The sequence below is a fragment of the Lepus europaeus genome, chromosome 2, assembly GCF_033115175.1.
Source record: "Lepus europaeus isolate LE1 chromosome 2, mLepTim1.pri, whole genome shotgun sequence".
In the NCBI taxonomy this organism is placed as follows: domain Eukaryota; kingdom Metazoa; phylum Chordata; class Mammalia; order Lagomorpha; family Leporidae; genus Lepus; species Lepus europaeus.
In genome coordinates this window covers 159,370,573-159,386,225 of record NC_084828.1, presented here as the reverse complement: position 1 = coordinate 159,386,225, position 15,653 = coordinate 159,370,573, and the positions used below count along the sequence as shown (strand labels likewise).

The window sequence follows — 15,653 nt, the reverse complement described above, 5'->3', positions numbered from 1 at the left end:
CCTGACAGTAACCTTACAGTTAAAATGAAAACTATTAAGGTGGACATGTTTCTTCTACACTAAGAAACTTTATGGCTTTAAAGGTAGCTTTTCTTTTCCATGTTTATGCTTTTTTTTGGTTCTCTGGATCTTCTATTTTTTTTTGTTGTTGTTGTTGTATGCCTAACTTAGATGATTCTCTGCACATAACAGGTAAAAGAATGACTAAATCAGAAAAGAATTAGATTTGATATTTTAGCAAAAATGAGATTTTCATTGAGGAAAATAGAAATATTCCTTTTTGGTTCTGGCAGGTTATATCCTTAAGATTTTCCTGTTTTCCATCAGTTCCTGAAGAAACTAACTACTGATTCATCTGAGTACTGAACTTGTCCCCTGCTGGGCCCTTACAATCTTTCTGTTCTACTTGGAATTAGTCACCACTGGATACAGCTGTTTTTATTGTTTCTTTTGAACATCACTATGCTGTGCTATCACCCTCTGACTGTTAAATATTTGTTTAATTTCCTTTGGTGGTGAGTGGCTGCCAGTTTGCTCCTTTGTTACAATTAGCTTCATTTTCACTTTAGCAAAGTAAGTAATCCCTAGCCCTGGTTTCCCACAGGACAAGCTCCAGTCTCTAGTACAGCACTTACCCCCTGAGGCATGTCGCCACCTGCCTTTTATGGACTGGGAGTCCCTTGAGGACAGGGACTGTATCTTACCCATCTAGGCAGCTGTGATGCTGTCCGGAACACAACAGATACTTAAAGAACATACTGTGATCGAAGTATGTGAAGTGGATTCACAAAGAACCAATATTTGCAATGCTGATCAAAATGTGCTGATCAAAATGCTGATCAAAAAGTGCTAAGGACAGAGTAGGTACTGAATACCATTTTTTAAAGAATACTTTTAAAAGTAAAATTTTTTTTAAGTTTTGGAGTTACAGAAAACACTGTAAAGACAGTAGGGTTTCATGTACTCCACACCCAATCTCCCCTATTACTAACATACTAGTTTGGTTTACTTCTGCTGTCTCTGAGGAGAGCAAGAAGTATGGGGACAAGTTGGGGGAAGTGATCGTGGGGACTTTGTTGGGTATGTTCTGATACACACTCAAGTTAAAAACTCTCCAAATTCAGTTTGCTTAATCTTTTGTTCCCTAGGCTCAACTCTGTCACCATGTATTAGTTTTTTAAAAGTTTACTTACTTGATTAAAAATGGATACAGAATTAAAGAAAAGTTACCTGAGATGAAAAGGCTACTTCTTAGTGTGTTAGCTAATATCTCAGAAAGCCAAAAAGCCTTTCCAAACCCACCTCTTCTTTATCCAGTGACTGCAAGAAGCTGTGTCATTCGAGATTTGCCTGAAGCAAATGTTTCAACTCAGTATTCAAGAAAAAATATAAAAACCCTAGAAATAGTTAAGATTTGGTCAGGGGTCACTTGACAATTTTTTTTTTTAAAAGAAAGATTTATTTATTTGAAAGGCAGAGAAACAGAGGGGGGAGGGTGAGAGAGGGAGAGAGAGAGAGAGAGAGAGAGAGAGAGAGAGAGAGAGAGAGAGACTTCCATTCCTTGGTTCACTCCTCAAATGTCTACCAACAGCTGGGGTTGGGCCAGGCTGAAGGCAAAGCACAGAACTCCAACCAGATCTCTCATGTGGGTGAGGGGCAGGGACTAGAGTACTTAAACCATTATCTGCTGCTTCCCAGAGGTACTAACAAGAACCTGGATAGGAAGCAGATGAGCAGGACTTGATCCCAGGCACTCCAATATGACAAGTAGTATCCCAAAAGGCAGTTTAACCTGCTGTGCCACAATGTCCACCCGCACTTAGCAATATAAGAGTATATAGTTCAGGCCATAGACTCTTAACTGTTCAGATATCCAGTTCTATAATTTTCTAAAAGAAGCACAACAATGAATCAGTGCACCATCACAGCTCCGGTATAATAACATTACTAATAGTTTTGTTAAAAACCGGTTTTGGAAACCGTAGTCCCAAAATAACGACTTTCCCTGTCAGGCCTGCCTTTGTGAAGATCAGTATAGAAGAGAAAGTGGCAAGAATGGCAGGGCTTAAGAGACTCGAGGAGAAAGCAGAACTGACCAGACTACAGTAACTCCAGAACTCCTGCATGGCTGACCATTCATCTCTTCAGTAAATCTCAGGCATACACACAAATAAGAAAATAAAGAAAAAGAGGGAAAGAAAGGAAAGAAAAAGATTTTTAAAAAAAGTAGGAGTACAAGATAGCTTACTGAGCCACTAGAAGGTGGCAGGATAGATTTATAATTTATAATTCCATTTTAAAAGCTGGGAGAATTGAATTTTCCTGTTCTACTCCAGTGTAAGCCCTAGTGAATATAAAGTCTAATTCTGCTTAGATAAAAGGTGCTGTATAACAGATGTAAAGGAAGAGCAGCTATTCAACAGCAACTATCTGCAGCTGGGTAGGGTTGCAGAGTAGAGGCAAACATGACTGAAAATGACCTAACTATAGGATTCTTCTTTTACTCAATGATCCCAACTCAACATCAGATTTCCTGTTTCTGAATACATATATGAGCAAATTGCTAGCTAAAATAACCAGGAAATGGGACAGTGATTATGCCATTTACTCATTATATAAGACTTCCTCTAACTGCCCTCCACCAGTGGGACCCGAGGCTCCTGTCCCAACCGTACCCTCACTTCTGAACCTACTATGTGCCAGGGAGCCTCCTGCTCCACACGGGTGCTGCTACTGTACTACCACCTGCCATACTACTTACCAATACAAATGCTGTCTACCATGTTCCTTACTGATGCTGAATATTCTTCAATTTCAAGAGGGCTTTTCACAGTGAGTGGCATCAACATGAATTTGAAAGAATAAAGTACACTATCATGTTTTGGTCCTCTGTAACACTCCACCCCCAGGGCAAAACAAAACCAAGAAACCCAAGTGGATTAGAGCACAGACTCTACAATCTCACTTTAACAAGCATGGAGGCATGAAAATATCTTCATCAGATTTGGTTTACATATAAATGCAAACTCATGCATCCATGCTCTGTGATTTTTTTTTCTAAGAACACATTTTACTTTTTACTAACATGAAAAAATGATTGGAATACCTTAAGTAAAAAGATCCAAAATGAAATTAATTTACTTGTCCATTTTCCCATATTTCTGACAAATATATTCTAAGTTCCTTCTATGTGTCAGGCACTATGACCTGAAAATTTAGCAGTGAGCAAATCCAGAATTTCATTCCCTGGGATTTATAGCCTAGTGAGTGGAAAATGACAGTGAGCAAACTAAACAAGTTTTTACACAGTATGTCTAGTGGTGAGAAAGAGGGTGAACAATAAAACAGGACTGGTGAAGGTAGTGGTTCCAATCTATTTTTAAAAACAACCAACCAAAAAACCCCTAAAACACATTATGTAGAACACTGAAGTACTTCTTTGTGAAATTTATCTATTTCCACAAGTTGCATTTTTCCATTGCAAAAGCTAATACAAAAGCTCCTAAGAATGTATTAATGCATGATAATTTTTTTTTTCTGTGAAATGTACTATTATTCAGCTGTAAATTCACAGCTGGCTAAGGATTTGCAAAATATCAAGAGAAACTGTCCTAATTCAAGTAACAGTTCTTTCTATTTTAGGCCAACAATTTATTCACTGAAAACATAATTACACTGTTTATGACCACAGTATGTTAAGCATTTACAATATAATTTTAAAATAATTTTGTTAGTGATTATACCTCCCTAGTTCAGCAGAATTATGTTAAAATAAAGATAGTGTTTTTAATAAAAGAAAATAATGAATTTAACCAGAAGTTCCATAGTTAAATCAAAACTACAAATGAAAATACTAATCCTGGGATGCATCAGTTAAAATGTTGCTCCAACCCAATTAATTATTTCTGTCACTTTATGCACAATGTAGGTAGCAGCAACTAATTTAACAGCTTTTGTAATGAATAAGAGAGAGGTGACAAAGAATGGTTTATTAAATTCTGAACATAGTAAAATTGAAAAACCAAACCATTTTTGTTCATTCATTTAACTGTGGGTCAAAATCTTTGGTGTTCTCTAATTTCATGTATAATTTTAGGGTACTAGCATAATAATTATATTCAATGTCTACGCACACAGAGGAACTATTAGTACTAAGAAAATACTCAAGTTGTCAAAATATCATCTCAATTTCTTAGATTTCAAAACCAACAGTAACAGGAATCTCATAGGTAGGAAGTAATCTGATAATCCCACTGCGTAGTAGATAGAAAGACAAAGCAAGATTGATGAAAGTATGCTCGATAAAGGAACAAAAGTCCATTTTACAAAGATGATTTGCTTACTGGGTCCCCGAGGCAATGCAGAAAACAGAATGAAATAAGTAGAGGAGACAAGGTTTAAACATTGTAAAATACATCATAACTCATGCAGGAAATAAAAATATACTTGGGTATTTCTTATTTTTGCCTGGGTTGGTACGAGTTCATTTCCAAACACTAATGTCACCACAGAGGAAATGATTCTTAAATTCAGAATCTATTCAAAAGGCAGATTGCAGGTAAATTCATGTTTTTATATTTTGTTTAAAAAGACAATTTGGGACAGGTGTTTGGAGCAGCCATTAAGACACCACTTGGAATGACTGCATTCCACATTGGAGTGCCTGGGTTCAAGTTCCAGCTCCACTCCTGATTCCAGCTTCCTGTTATTCATAAGTGATGGTGGAGGTACTTGGGTCTCTGTTATCCACATGGGAGACCTGAATGAGCTTCTGGATTTGGCCTACCTTAGCCTGGCTGCTGTAAGGCAGCCAGGGACATGAACCAACTGATTAACAATCTCTTTCTCTTTCACTATGCTTTTAAAATGAACAGAACATGGGTAGGCATTGTGGCACAGTGGGTTGAGCCTACGTCTGACATTTGCATCCTATATGAGCTCTGGTTGGAGTCCCCACTACTCTGCTTCTGAATCAGCTTCCCGCTGATGTGCTTGGGAGAGCAGAGGAAGATGACCCAATTGCCCGGACCCTGCCACCCAAATGGGGGACCTGGAATCCCAGGCTACTGCTTTGACCCAGCCCAGTTCTCGCCATTTCGGCCACCTGGATTGAACCAAGAGATGGAAGATCTCTTTCTGTGTCTCTAGCTCTCTCTCTCTGTGACTCTTAAAATAAACAAATGTTTAAAAAAATAAAAAATTTCAAAGACATATCATAAACATCTACATGCTCACCATTAGTGCTGTGCTTGCAAATTCTGTGTTCCTTTTGTCCATTATAGTAAGTAGCAATAGGTAAGAAATGTCTATTTTTCAATAATGATATGACATATTAGTGTATTTAATTCCCTTAAAATAGCCAGATATTCCCTTAAAACAAAGCCTCAATGCCAAGAAATATTAAAGACCTGCTACACTAACATATTTGTAAACTTTGCTCACATGAATTTCAATAAGAATTGCATGTCATACTGAGAAATTCAGCTTTAAACAATTGAGACCATCTTTCCCTTTCATGGTTAATCAAGCTTCAAATATACACTCTGCCAAGCACATATCTTGGCAGGATCTTGGCTTCTCCACACCCCAACTGAGGTAGGCTTTCCTATATAGATTACAATTTTAAGAAATGCATTTTACGGGGCCAGTGCCGTGGCTCACTTGGTTAATTCTCCGCCTGCGGTGCCAGCATCCCATATGGGCACTGGGTTCTAGTCCAGTTGCTCCTCTTCCAGTCCAGCTCTCTGCTGTGGCCCGGGAGGGCAATGGCGGATGGCCCAAGTGTTTGGGCCCTTGCGCCCACATGGGAGACCAGCAGGAAGCACCTGGCTCCTGGCTTCTGATCAGCGCAGCTCCGGCTGTAGCGGCCATTTGGGGGGTGAACCAATGGAAGGAAGACCTTTCTTTCTGTCCCTCTCTCTCTCACTGTCTAATTCTATCTGTCAAATAAAAAAAAATGCATTTTACTCAATCTAACTATGCCACATATTAATAATGCAGTTATGAATACAGGCCAAGAGAAATATTAAAGGAAAGACTGAAAAGAAAATAAATACTCTTTTGGAGGATAATGCTAAAGGATTTCAATTAGAAAACTGGTTTCATAAGACAGAAACTCTTGAGATATGCTTGTGTCCAGAGAGCAGGAGGAACAGGGAGGCCAGAGCATCCCACTGACGGGAAAATCTGGGTGGAATTCCGTCAGGTTGGACGGTGCTTTCTGAGGCTATGAGAGCCAAGAGGGCTTAAAACACACCAGGTCTGTGAGCAAAGCAGTGACAAGCAGGCTGCTCATCACGTACTCCTGAGGTAAAGGCAAAGTAAAAGAAGGAACTAGGGAAACAAAGACAGCTTTCACACGGTTTTTCCTAAGAAGGAACTTTAGGAAAAGGGGACACAGGAGGTTGCTACGGACCAGAAAGGGGCCAGACACTGGAAAACATAGGGCAGAAGGCTCAGGCTCAATGAATAAAAGGGCCAGTCCCCAAGCAGGGGAAAGAGAACATCTGAAGAATATCTGCAATTGGGTAGTAAGGCTTTGACAGCATTAGTCCTGTCTCTCAGACCACTGTCAGCATTCATGAATATTAGAATTTTTTCCCTCTGCATGTAAAGCATGGAGGCAGATTTAAAAGCTGTCTGATGACGGCTGGTGTACATAAGGATAATGCTAACTGAATTTTAGGCAGTACATCTAGAAACAAATAAAAAAATGGGAGATCATGTCTTGCATTCACAATTTGCCCACCAGATACATCTGTGGTCTTCTTGGGTTTAACCACCTGTTCTTAGGCAATGTTTAAATACAAATATATTGGTATAATAAAGGTCATTTGATTTTTTTTCAGTTTCTCATTTAATCATTTAATTAATTCAAAGTCACTGTAAGCACTTGCGCAAGGTAAAGAAATTGATACACAGCCACAGAAAAGGAGAAAAAAGAAAATCTTCCCCTGGGTTTTATAGGAAAAAACATTAGAAAACTTTGAAAATTTCTCAGGCAATTTCCACTCAATTATAAAAGGTAAGATTCTCATCACATATTTGAAATTTTGGGAAAGCTGTGTTTCCTTGTTACAAATTAGTACACCGGAAAACAACTATTGCATTTATTTCAGAAATTCAAGAACATTCATGTAATTATTTAATTTCTCAGAGGGCTGGAATCTCATTAATAAGGAAGGACTATCATACGGATCCCAGCTAGAGTGTCCTAGCCTTAGTTCCACTGTAGTAACAATGTCTTCACTAAAAACAACCAGGGTACACTTATGCATGCATGAAAACAAACATGCACAGGTTAGATTCTAGGAATCTTTTTTTTTTTTTTTTTTGACAGGCAGAGTGGACAGTGAGAGACAGAGAGGAAGGTCTTCCTTTTTGCTGTTGGTTCACCCTCCAATGGCCGCTGCGGCCAGTGCATCTCACTGATCTGAAGCCAGGAGCCAGGTGCTTCTCCTGGTCTCCCATGCGGGTGCAGGGCCCAAGGACTTGGGCCATCCTCCACTGCCTTCCCGGGCCATAGTGGAGAGCTGGCCTGGAAGAGGGGCAACCGGAACAGAATCCGGCGCCCCAACTGGGACTAGAACCTGGTGTGCCAGCGCCGCAAGGCACAGGATTAGCCTGTTAAGCCATAGCACCAGTCAGATTCTAGGAATCTGATGGTGAGTAAGGTGCAGTTTACGGCCTATGGTGGGGCAGCCAGACAAGGAGAATACAACGCACTATGTATGTGCTACCTGCAACGGGAGTAAGCAGGGAGTGCTTATGGAAGCAGAGAGGAATCATGAGGTTTGAAGTTACCCAGCAGTAAGGGCAAAATGGAAGATGGGGTGAGGAGAGAATGACATGAAATGGAAGAGCACAAAGGCCCAGAAGCCACAGAGAAGTGCAGGGCGTGCTACTGGGTCGAATGGCGAGACTGAAGAGGTAAGCCGAGCCAGATCTGCACAGGAAATTCTACTCTGCTATGGTGGACTTCTCTGGACGACAAGGAGATCTGTGCCAAGTTTCAGAAAGAGAAGTGAAGGTGAACAGACCACTCTGACAGAGGGAGGAAGGGGCTGAGCCTGGGGCACGAGCCCAGCTGGAGGGCTTTATAGTGACTGCAGTGTGCGGTGGTGGCAGCAACGACAGAGGCGTGGAAGGAAGCCAAGGGCTCTCAGGGCCAAGACACAAGAGGATGCTGCGTGTGGAGGGCTGCAGGATGTCCAAGGGCAGATGCCGACCAGGTGAGAGTCAATGTGTGAGCCAACAGCACATGGGCTTTACAGACTCTCCAATCTCTGCTGGCCAACCCATCAACTGCTGATTACGTGTCTTTGCTACCCTCTGTCATTTAAAAAGCTTCTTCTAGCTCGTTCTGAAACAACGGTTTATAGTTTCCATCTATTTGGTGGACTTTTGGGGGGGATGTTTTCATTGCAGGAACACTATTTTGCCCCTTATTCCATTTATTACAAAAACTTGGCTTAAAATTTTTCACATTTTTTTTATAAAAACATAAACTATTTTCCTGTACTTTGTAAAGGATAGTCTAGGATAGTTTACTTCATGATTCTAAAGAGCTCTCTTTTCTTTTTCTTTATTACTTTATTCTTTTTTTTTTCTTTTTTTAAAATATGGTTTACCACTTTGTGTGCCTTCCTCCTCTACTGTCTTTGCCCACTTTTTAGCTGGGCAAATAGACTGTAGCTCCTTCTTTTCCCTTGCTGTCCTGTGCTGCTCCAATGTGGACTGCATATTGAGCGCTCTTTTGTACTTTCGGTGGCTTGCCTCACCCGCTAATATCTGGCGTTTTGCGAGATATCTGCTATTGAGGCAGCGGCCATCCCTGGGATTTTGACTGTGATGCTGTAAGTGCTCTGTTTTGATGTAGAGATTAAAGAACAATGCTACTACTGACATCTTTTAGGAATTTTCTTTTTTTTTTTTTTTGGGAAACGAATATAAATTAAGGGTTTATTACAAAATGCAAAACATTAGTTTCTCACTGTCAGTAACTGAACAAACGACTGTGCACTCTGCACGGAGCTGGGGGCAGACGCCGGCGAGGCGGTAAGTCGGGGCCGGCAGCCAGACTTAGGAGCCAGGGGACAGGCACTGATTGACAACCTCCAGCAGGTGCGTGTTCTTCAGCGCGGCCGCCACCCGCTCCTTATCCGCAAGCTGCTTGTTCACCGCGTGCTCAGAGGCATGGGTCCCTGGAGTGATGTGCACGTCCATCTTGAAACGCTGGGGAAGGGACCGCAGAAGCTTGGCCTTGATGGACAGGCCAATAAAGGTGGCCATGCTGCAGTGCGGAATAGTGGGGGTGAAGGCCACAGCCACTGTGCTCTTGGGGTCGCTGACCTGAACCCGGACTTGCTCTACTACGTTCAACTCCTCCAGGGTCAGCGGATGCTCCGGATCATTGATGGGGTGAATAAGTACAAGATCTGGCGTGCATCAATGCTATCCGGAACCTGCTCGTCCTCCTCCCCCGCCGTCACCGGCCGCTCCCCTGAGCGCTCCTAGATGAGGGGGTTAGCGTTCTCTAGGAGGCCGCCCCCCATGCCGCCACTTCCCACCATCGTGGGACTACTGCACCCAGGAATTTTCATAATTATTGCTCAATGCCTACTTCAAAATACTAAGAACTGGGATTATCAGTCATTCTAATAGATTCTAGTAGATTCTTCTTCTTTTTTTTTTTTTTCAGTAATTTTCTGTGAATCCACAGAGGATTAATGCATATTTGTGTGCATGTCTGTGTGTGTACATTAATTTTTTTTCTTTACTCCAGAGGAGATTCATCTTAAGATAGACTCCCATGAAATCCTTTTGTGTCAAGAAAGAGTTACAGGGTTAAAACTCTCTGAATCCCAATGTTTAATATTAAATCCAAAGAGAGTCAACTAACTTTCACAGAAAAGATATGCAAGACAATTTGGGCCAAAAACTTGAATTCCAAGAATCAGAGTTCAAGTAAAAAGCAGACCTTGATGAAAAAAAAATCCCTCATGTTTTCAAAAAGCTTAAGGAGCAAGTATACATTTATTATTACATTATATTTCTGTTAAGAACAGTTTTACTTTCTCTCATTTATCATCTGCTGCTAGAGTGTCAATTATGGTATCAAATGTGGTTCTTAAATCCAAGTATTTATTGAAACAAATGTGAAAATTTAAACTAAACTTACACAGACTTAAAGTAAACTCAGAAATGATCAACTGGGCTGGTGCTTGTGGCGCACAGCGTTAACACCCTGGCCTGAAGTGCTGGCACCCTATAGGGGTGCTGGTTTGAGACCTGATTGCTCCACTTCTGGTCCAGCTCTCTGCTGTGGCCTGGGAAAGCAGTGGAAGATGGCCCAAGTCCTTGGGCCCCTGCACCCACGTGGGAGACAGAAGAAGCTCCTGGCTCCTGGCTTCAGATTGGCGTAGCTCCGGCTGTTGCGGCCAATTGGGGAGTGAACTAGCGGATGGAAGATCTCTCTCTCTCTGCCTCTCCTCTTTCCGTGTCACTCTGACTTTTAAATGAATAAATAAATCTTAAAAAAAAAAAAAAAAGAAATCATCAACCAAAACAGATTTTCCATTGCCTTATCTACTTAAACTTTCAATTTCCTTAGAGATGTTATGGATGAAACACTTAAAGATTGGGGGAAGCCCAAACCCTAAATGTGTGTCTGTGGAAGATGGCATGATCCTCCAGGTTTGCCAAACATTCTGGCAAACGCTGTAGGGCACCAACACACCCTTGGAGGTGGACCTCACAGATCCGTGAGTGCTCTGGACCAGAGGGCAGCATTTGTCACCTCTTCTGAGCACAGAGATCTTCATTTTCCTCGGTGAGACCCCTAGGGAGCAAGCAGGCGAGCATCACAGGGGAATCCTGGCGAGCCAGAAAGGGAGAGGCTGAAACGTAAGAGTAGTAAGTCCTCCGAAGTTCGCCACGGCTGGATTTTATGACGCACTAGTGGGTTCTAAGTGATGAGCTGGAGGCTCCCTCTCTGATCACTGGCGAGCAGGCCTTCTCAGCAACCTCTTGCTTCTGCAGTGCCCCTCAGCTGCTGAGCTACCAGCAGACACTCAGCTTGATTATGCCGAGGTTCAGGTTAGGCCCGCGTGAGCTGGGAAACGTTTGCTAACATCACCGTGCGCCAGACAAACAAGGCACTGTAACCCTTGCCCAGAAACTGGACAAAAAGGCTCAGATTCAAGATCTGTGTGTAGAGAAAGGTTGTGGGAATGAATGAAAAGAAAGCCAAATTTCCGTTTCTTTTAGAAATCACAGAACTTCAAATACAAAAATCCAAACTGGCAATAGATCATAGGCAGAATCCTTCTCTGAAAAATGGGGTGAATCAATGTTATATTCTCCTGGAACTTGTTTAATCATGTTTAACATTAAGGTGAAGACAAACCTGACATATGCATTGTGAAATATGGTGCCTTCTGCCTGTGAAGTCTCCTGTTGAGCTGACAGGCCCTAAGCTGCTTTAAGTCATCACTGAGGTGTCTGAGCGCCCTCAGTGCCACAGCCGTTAAGTTCCCACTGGGCAGAGCAGAGTGCCTCACCCAGGGAGAGACGCCATAGATGTTGGCTGTCCTCTCGCTGAGAGGTAAAGCCGCAATGTGAACAATAAAATTCACTCGATTAATGCCTTATTTAATGTAGTATATTCATTCAGCTCTTTTCTTGCTATAGTTGTTTCAGGAAACCCTAGGGGGCTTTAAGATAACAATATCCAGGCCGGCGCCGCGGCTCACTAGGCTAATCCTCTGCCTTGCGGCACTGGCACACCGGGTTCTAGTCCTAGTCGGGGCGCCGGATTCTGTTCCGGTTGCCCCCCTTCCAGGCCAGCTCTCTGCTATGGCCCGCGAATGCAGTGGAGGATGGCCCAAGTGCTTGGGCCCTGCACCCCATGGGAGACCAGGAGAAGCACCTGGCTCCTGCCATTGGATCAGCGCGGTGCGCCAGCCGCGGCAGCCATTGGAGGGTGAACCAACGGCAAAGGAAGACCTTTCTCTCTGTCTCTCTCTCTCACTGTCCACTCTGCTTGTCAAAAAAAAAAAAAAAGATATCCATTCTTTATCTATTACTACCTTCTTCCTGAGGTGACTGACAGAGAATTGCAGTGCATGTTATTAACTGTTTGAGCTCTTCTCCAAATTTTTATGTTTAGCTCCCAACACCTAATACATCAGTATTGGAAGGTGAGGTCTTTGGGAGGTAATGAAGTCATGAGGACTCAAATGGAATTAGTGCCCTTATGCAAAGGACCTGAGAGACTGAGGATACGATGAGAAGAGGGCAGTCCTGAAGAGTGCCATCACCAGAAGCTGACCACACTGGCTGGCACTCTGAACTTGGACTTCCAGCCCCTCAAACCTGTTGTTGATAAGCACCTGGTTCTTTGTAGCAATAGCATGAGCTGATGGGACAGAGCGTGATGGGATTTGGTGCTTGTCTAACAAATCTCTCAAATTACAACTGAGGCAATAGAGATCCACAGAGGTTTATTTAAGACCAAACACAACATTTAATTATGCTGACAATATACAGGTCTTCGACACAGGCATGTTCTAATTTACTCCTGATAGTCCTAGTTTTGTCAATCTCACATTAGAGATGGGGGACATGAAGAAATGCATGCCTTGCTCAAGGATACACAGGCAGAGTCAGTTCTAGAGCTAAGACTGAAATCTTCAGAGTCAGATTTTATTTAGTTTACTCCTTCCTCCCGTCTCCCTTTCCTTGCCCAATTTCTTAGCTAATGTTACATGACTTTCCCAAGGTCATGCACTTACAGTCGATTCTGAATCCAAGTCTTTTGACCTCAGGAATCTAATGCATTTCCTCTTCTCTCCACTGTATTTTCATTACTGGATAGTTTGGTCCCTTCCCAATTAAACAGAATCTTATGACTGTTCTCTAGTGACTGCTGTGAGTACAGTGCCATGGTGGATGCTCAGTGTAGTTCATCTATCCTCAAACTAAATGTATCAGAAGGTCCATGCTCTTGTTCTAGGAACATCACCAATGTGCTTGCTTTAAGATCTTTCTCTCTGTTTTGGTACTATGCCAGAAAATTGTGGAATAATGTGAGAAAACTACAGATACAATCTTCTTGAGAACTTACAATTTGGTTGGAGAAGTAAGATTTGAATAGAGGGAGTACAGAAAAAAGACTTAACTGTTAATTATGTGCTGTCAACTGGAAGTCCAGAGAACCGTGTAGTACAGACTAAAATCAAAGGGCTCAATAAGATGCAGGTTTCACTGGAAAGACTGGGAGGGAGTGGGCAGAAGGAATTCCTGGAAAGCAGGGGATGAGCTGCAAATTGCAGAGCGGTCCACAGGGAGCCAGAGTAAGGAGGCTCCTCAGGAGAAGCTGAGCGCGGAAGGCTGCCTAGACCTGCAGTGCAGCTTTCGGTGCTGGCGTTCCATAACCACAGCTCATGGGCCGATGAGGCACTGCTGAAAATAAAGCCGACAGTAGCTACCATCTCGTTACTCCACCCCTACCCTGCAGTCAGCCCTTTAGACATCCACATTAATCCTGACCGCAATCTCATGAGGGAAGAAGCAGCAGGCCCATGTTCAGCGTGGGTAGCTGAGGCCCAGTTAGTCAAGTTACCCAAAGTCACAGAGGAAGTGAAGCGGAGGGTCAGTATTCCAAACCAAGTCAGCTGGATTACAAAACCATATTATTTCTAAGAGTGGTTCCTCAATTAAAACCAACAGATTAAACAACAAAAACTTTCCCAAAGCACAAATCTTAAGCCTTTAATAGTTATTTTCAAATATGACCATAAATGAAAAAACATACTTAGAAGATCAAAGCCAAGAAAACCTTTAAGAGTGAGACTTTTCATGCGGCCACACTAAAAAAAAAAAAAAAAAAATCTAAACACATGTAGTACATTGTACTATTGAGCACACATTTCATATTTAACAGGGCTGTACTTATATATCCCTTGTAGCCAACTTCACTTACTATTTATTTTTCCCTAGGGAAAAAAGGGTTTTGAAGTTTATCTCGGACTTTCCCATAGCAACATCTCATTTAAAATACCAAGAAAAATAATTTGCTCTTTTGCATTCATTTTGCAAGCGCATCAGAGCTCTTTCCATTGTGAAGGAGCTGGCAAATAACAAACACATTGTTATAAAAAGAAACAAACAGGATCAGGGGCCAATTGCTCTCTGAAGCAGTCTGTGATGAGCTTACTGTAATGCAAAGGAACCACCCCCCCAAAAGTTCTCATTATACACTGCCACAGGGTGGGATCATCAAGACTATTACTCAGTACCCTGCAGGGCAGACAACTGATTGTGAGGTAACTGTGTATTTTATAGCCCAAAGTCTTAAACACCTCACTCATATGTGTACCTGTCTGTCAGACACCAATTGTAGTATTCATTTCATATTTTAACTTTTTAAAAAATTTTTTGACAGAGTTAGACAGTGAGAGAGAGAGACAGACAGAAAGGTCTTCCTTCCGTTGCTTCACCCCTCAAATGGCCACCACAGCCAGAGCCCTGCGCCGATCTGAAGCCAGGAACCAGATGCTTCCTCCTGGTTTCCCATGCAGGTGCAGGGCCCAAGGACCTGGGCCATCCTCTACTGCCCTCCCAGGCCACAGCAGAGAGCTGGACTGGAAGAGGAGCAACCAGGACAGAACCGGCGCCCAGACAGGGACTAGAACCTGGGGTGCAGGCACCGCAGGTGGAGGATTAGCCTAGTGAGCCACGGAGGCCCATATTTTAACTTCTTAAAAAAAAAAAAAAAAAAAAAAAAGACAAAGTATCTACTTAAGTCATTCTCTAAAAGTAAAATACCTAGTTTATCCTCAACTAAAAAGTTATGAAATCATGACTTTGATTTACTAGCTATTTAGTTTTCTGATATAAAATAAAACTAGTATGTCATTATACATTTCAGGAATGCTTATTTTGTTCCATCAATAATCATTCTGCACACTTTCAGTAGTAAACTGCCATACTTCAGGCAAAACCTTTACAGGAGGCCTCCTAATAAGGAATAGTTAAAAAATATTCCCCAATTAGTCTGTTTTGACGGGACACTACCCAACTATGGAATGTGTGACTGTGCTCATAAATGCAGAGTGTTGCTCTAAGGCTAGAAATTTATTCAAACAAGAAATTTTATGAAAACATTTGAAACATACTATGTAACTCTGTTACAGTTAAGAGAACGCATTTTTCTTTTGTGAGCTGCTCTTTGGAAGCTTTTGTGAACACTTGGTTAAAATGATGTGATACTTCTTGTCACGGAGCTGCTAGGTTGGATGAGTGAGGTTTGGAGGCCTAGCCTAGAGGCACAAACGTGAAGGGAGGGCCTGGCTGCTCCCTTCTACCAAAATTTCTTACTGTGGAAAAAGAATTTTTAGTTTGGTCACTGTATAATCACCGGTAGTCTTTAAGAACCAAGGGGTCATCCACTTTCACCTTAAGTCACATAATGAATTTGCCAGTTACCTTTAACTGGCAAAAACTAATGGGCCCTTTTATAGCTAAGAGCTGTGATACTGCTAGTTGTAGTACTCATGAAAAGCGGTCTTTTAGAAATTTTTGACTTGGAGGGGAAGGGTTTAATTATGAGATGAACTATACTATGCCTAGTGTGATTAGAAAGTATTGGC

The 15,653-nt window shown here is 42.0% G+C and overlaps 1 protein-coding gene and 1 pseudogene across 3 annotated transcripts in view; both read right to left on the bottom strand.

The window, feature by feature from the left end:
• LOC133749904 (ubiquitin-conjugating enzyme E2 E2) overlaps nucleotides 1-15,653 on the bottom strand; it is a 389,174-nt gene that overhangs the window by 121,750 nt on the left and 251,771 nt on the right. The window lies entirely within an intron of this gene.
• On the bottom strand, nucleotides 9,082-9,572 carry LOC133749893 (cytosolic iron-sulfur assembly component 2B-like; annotated as a pseudogene).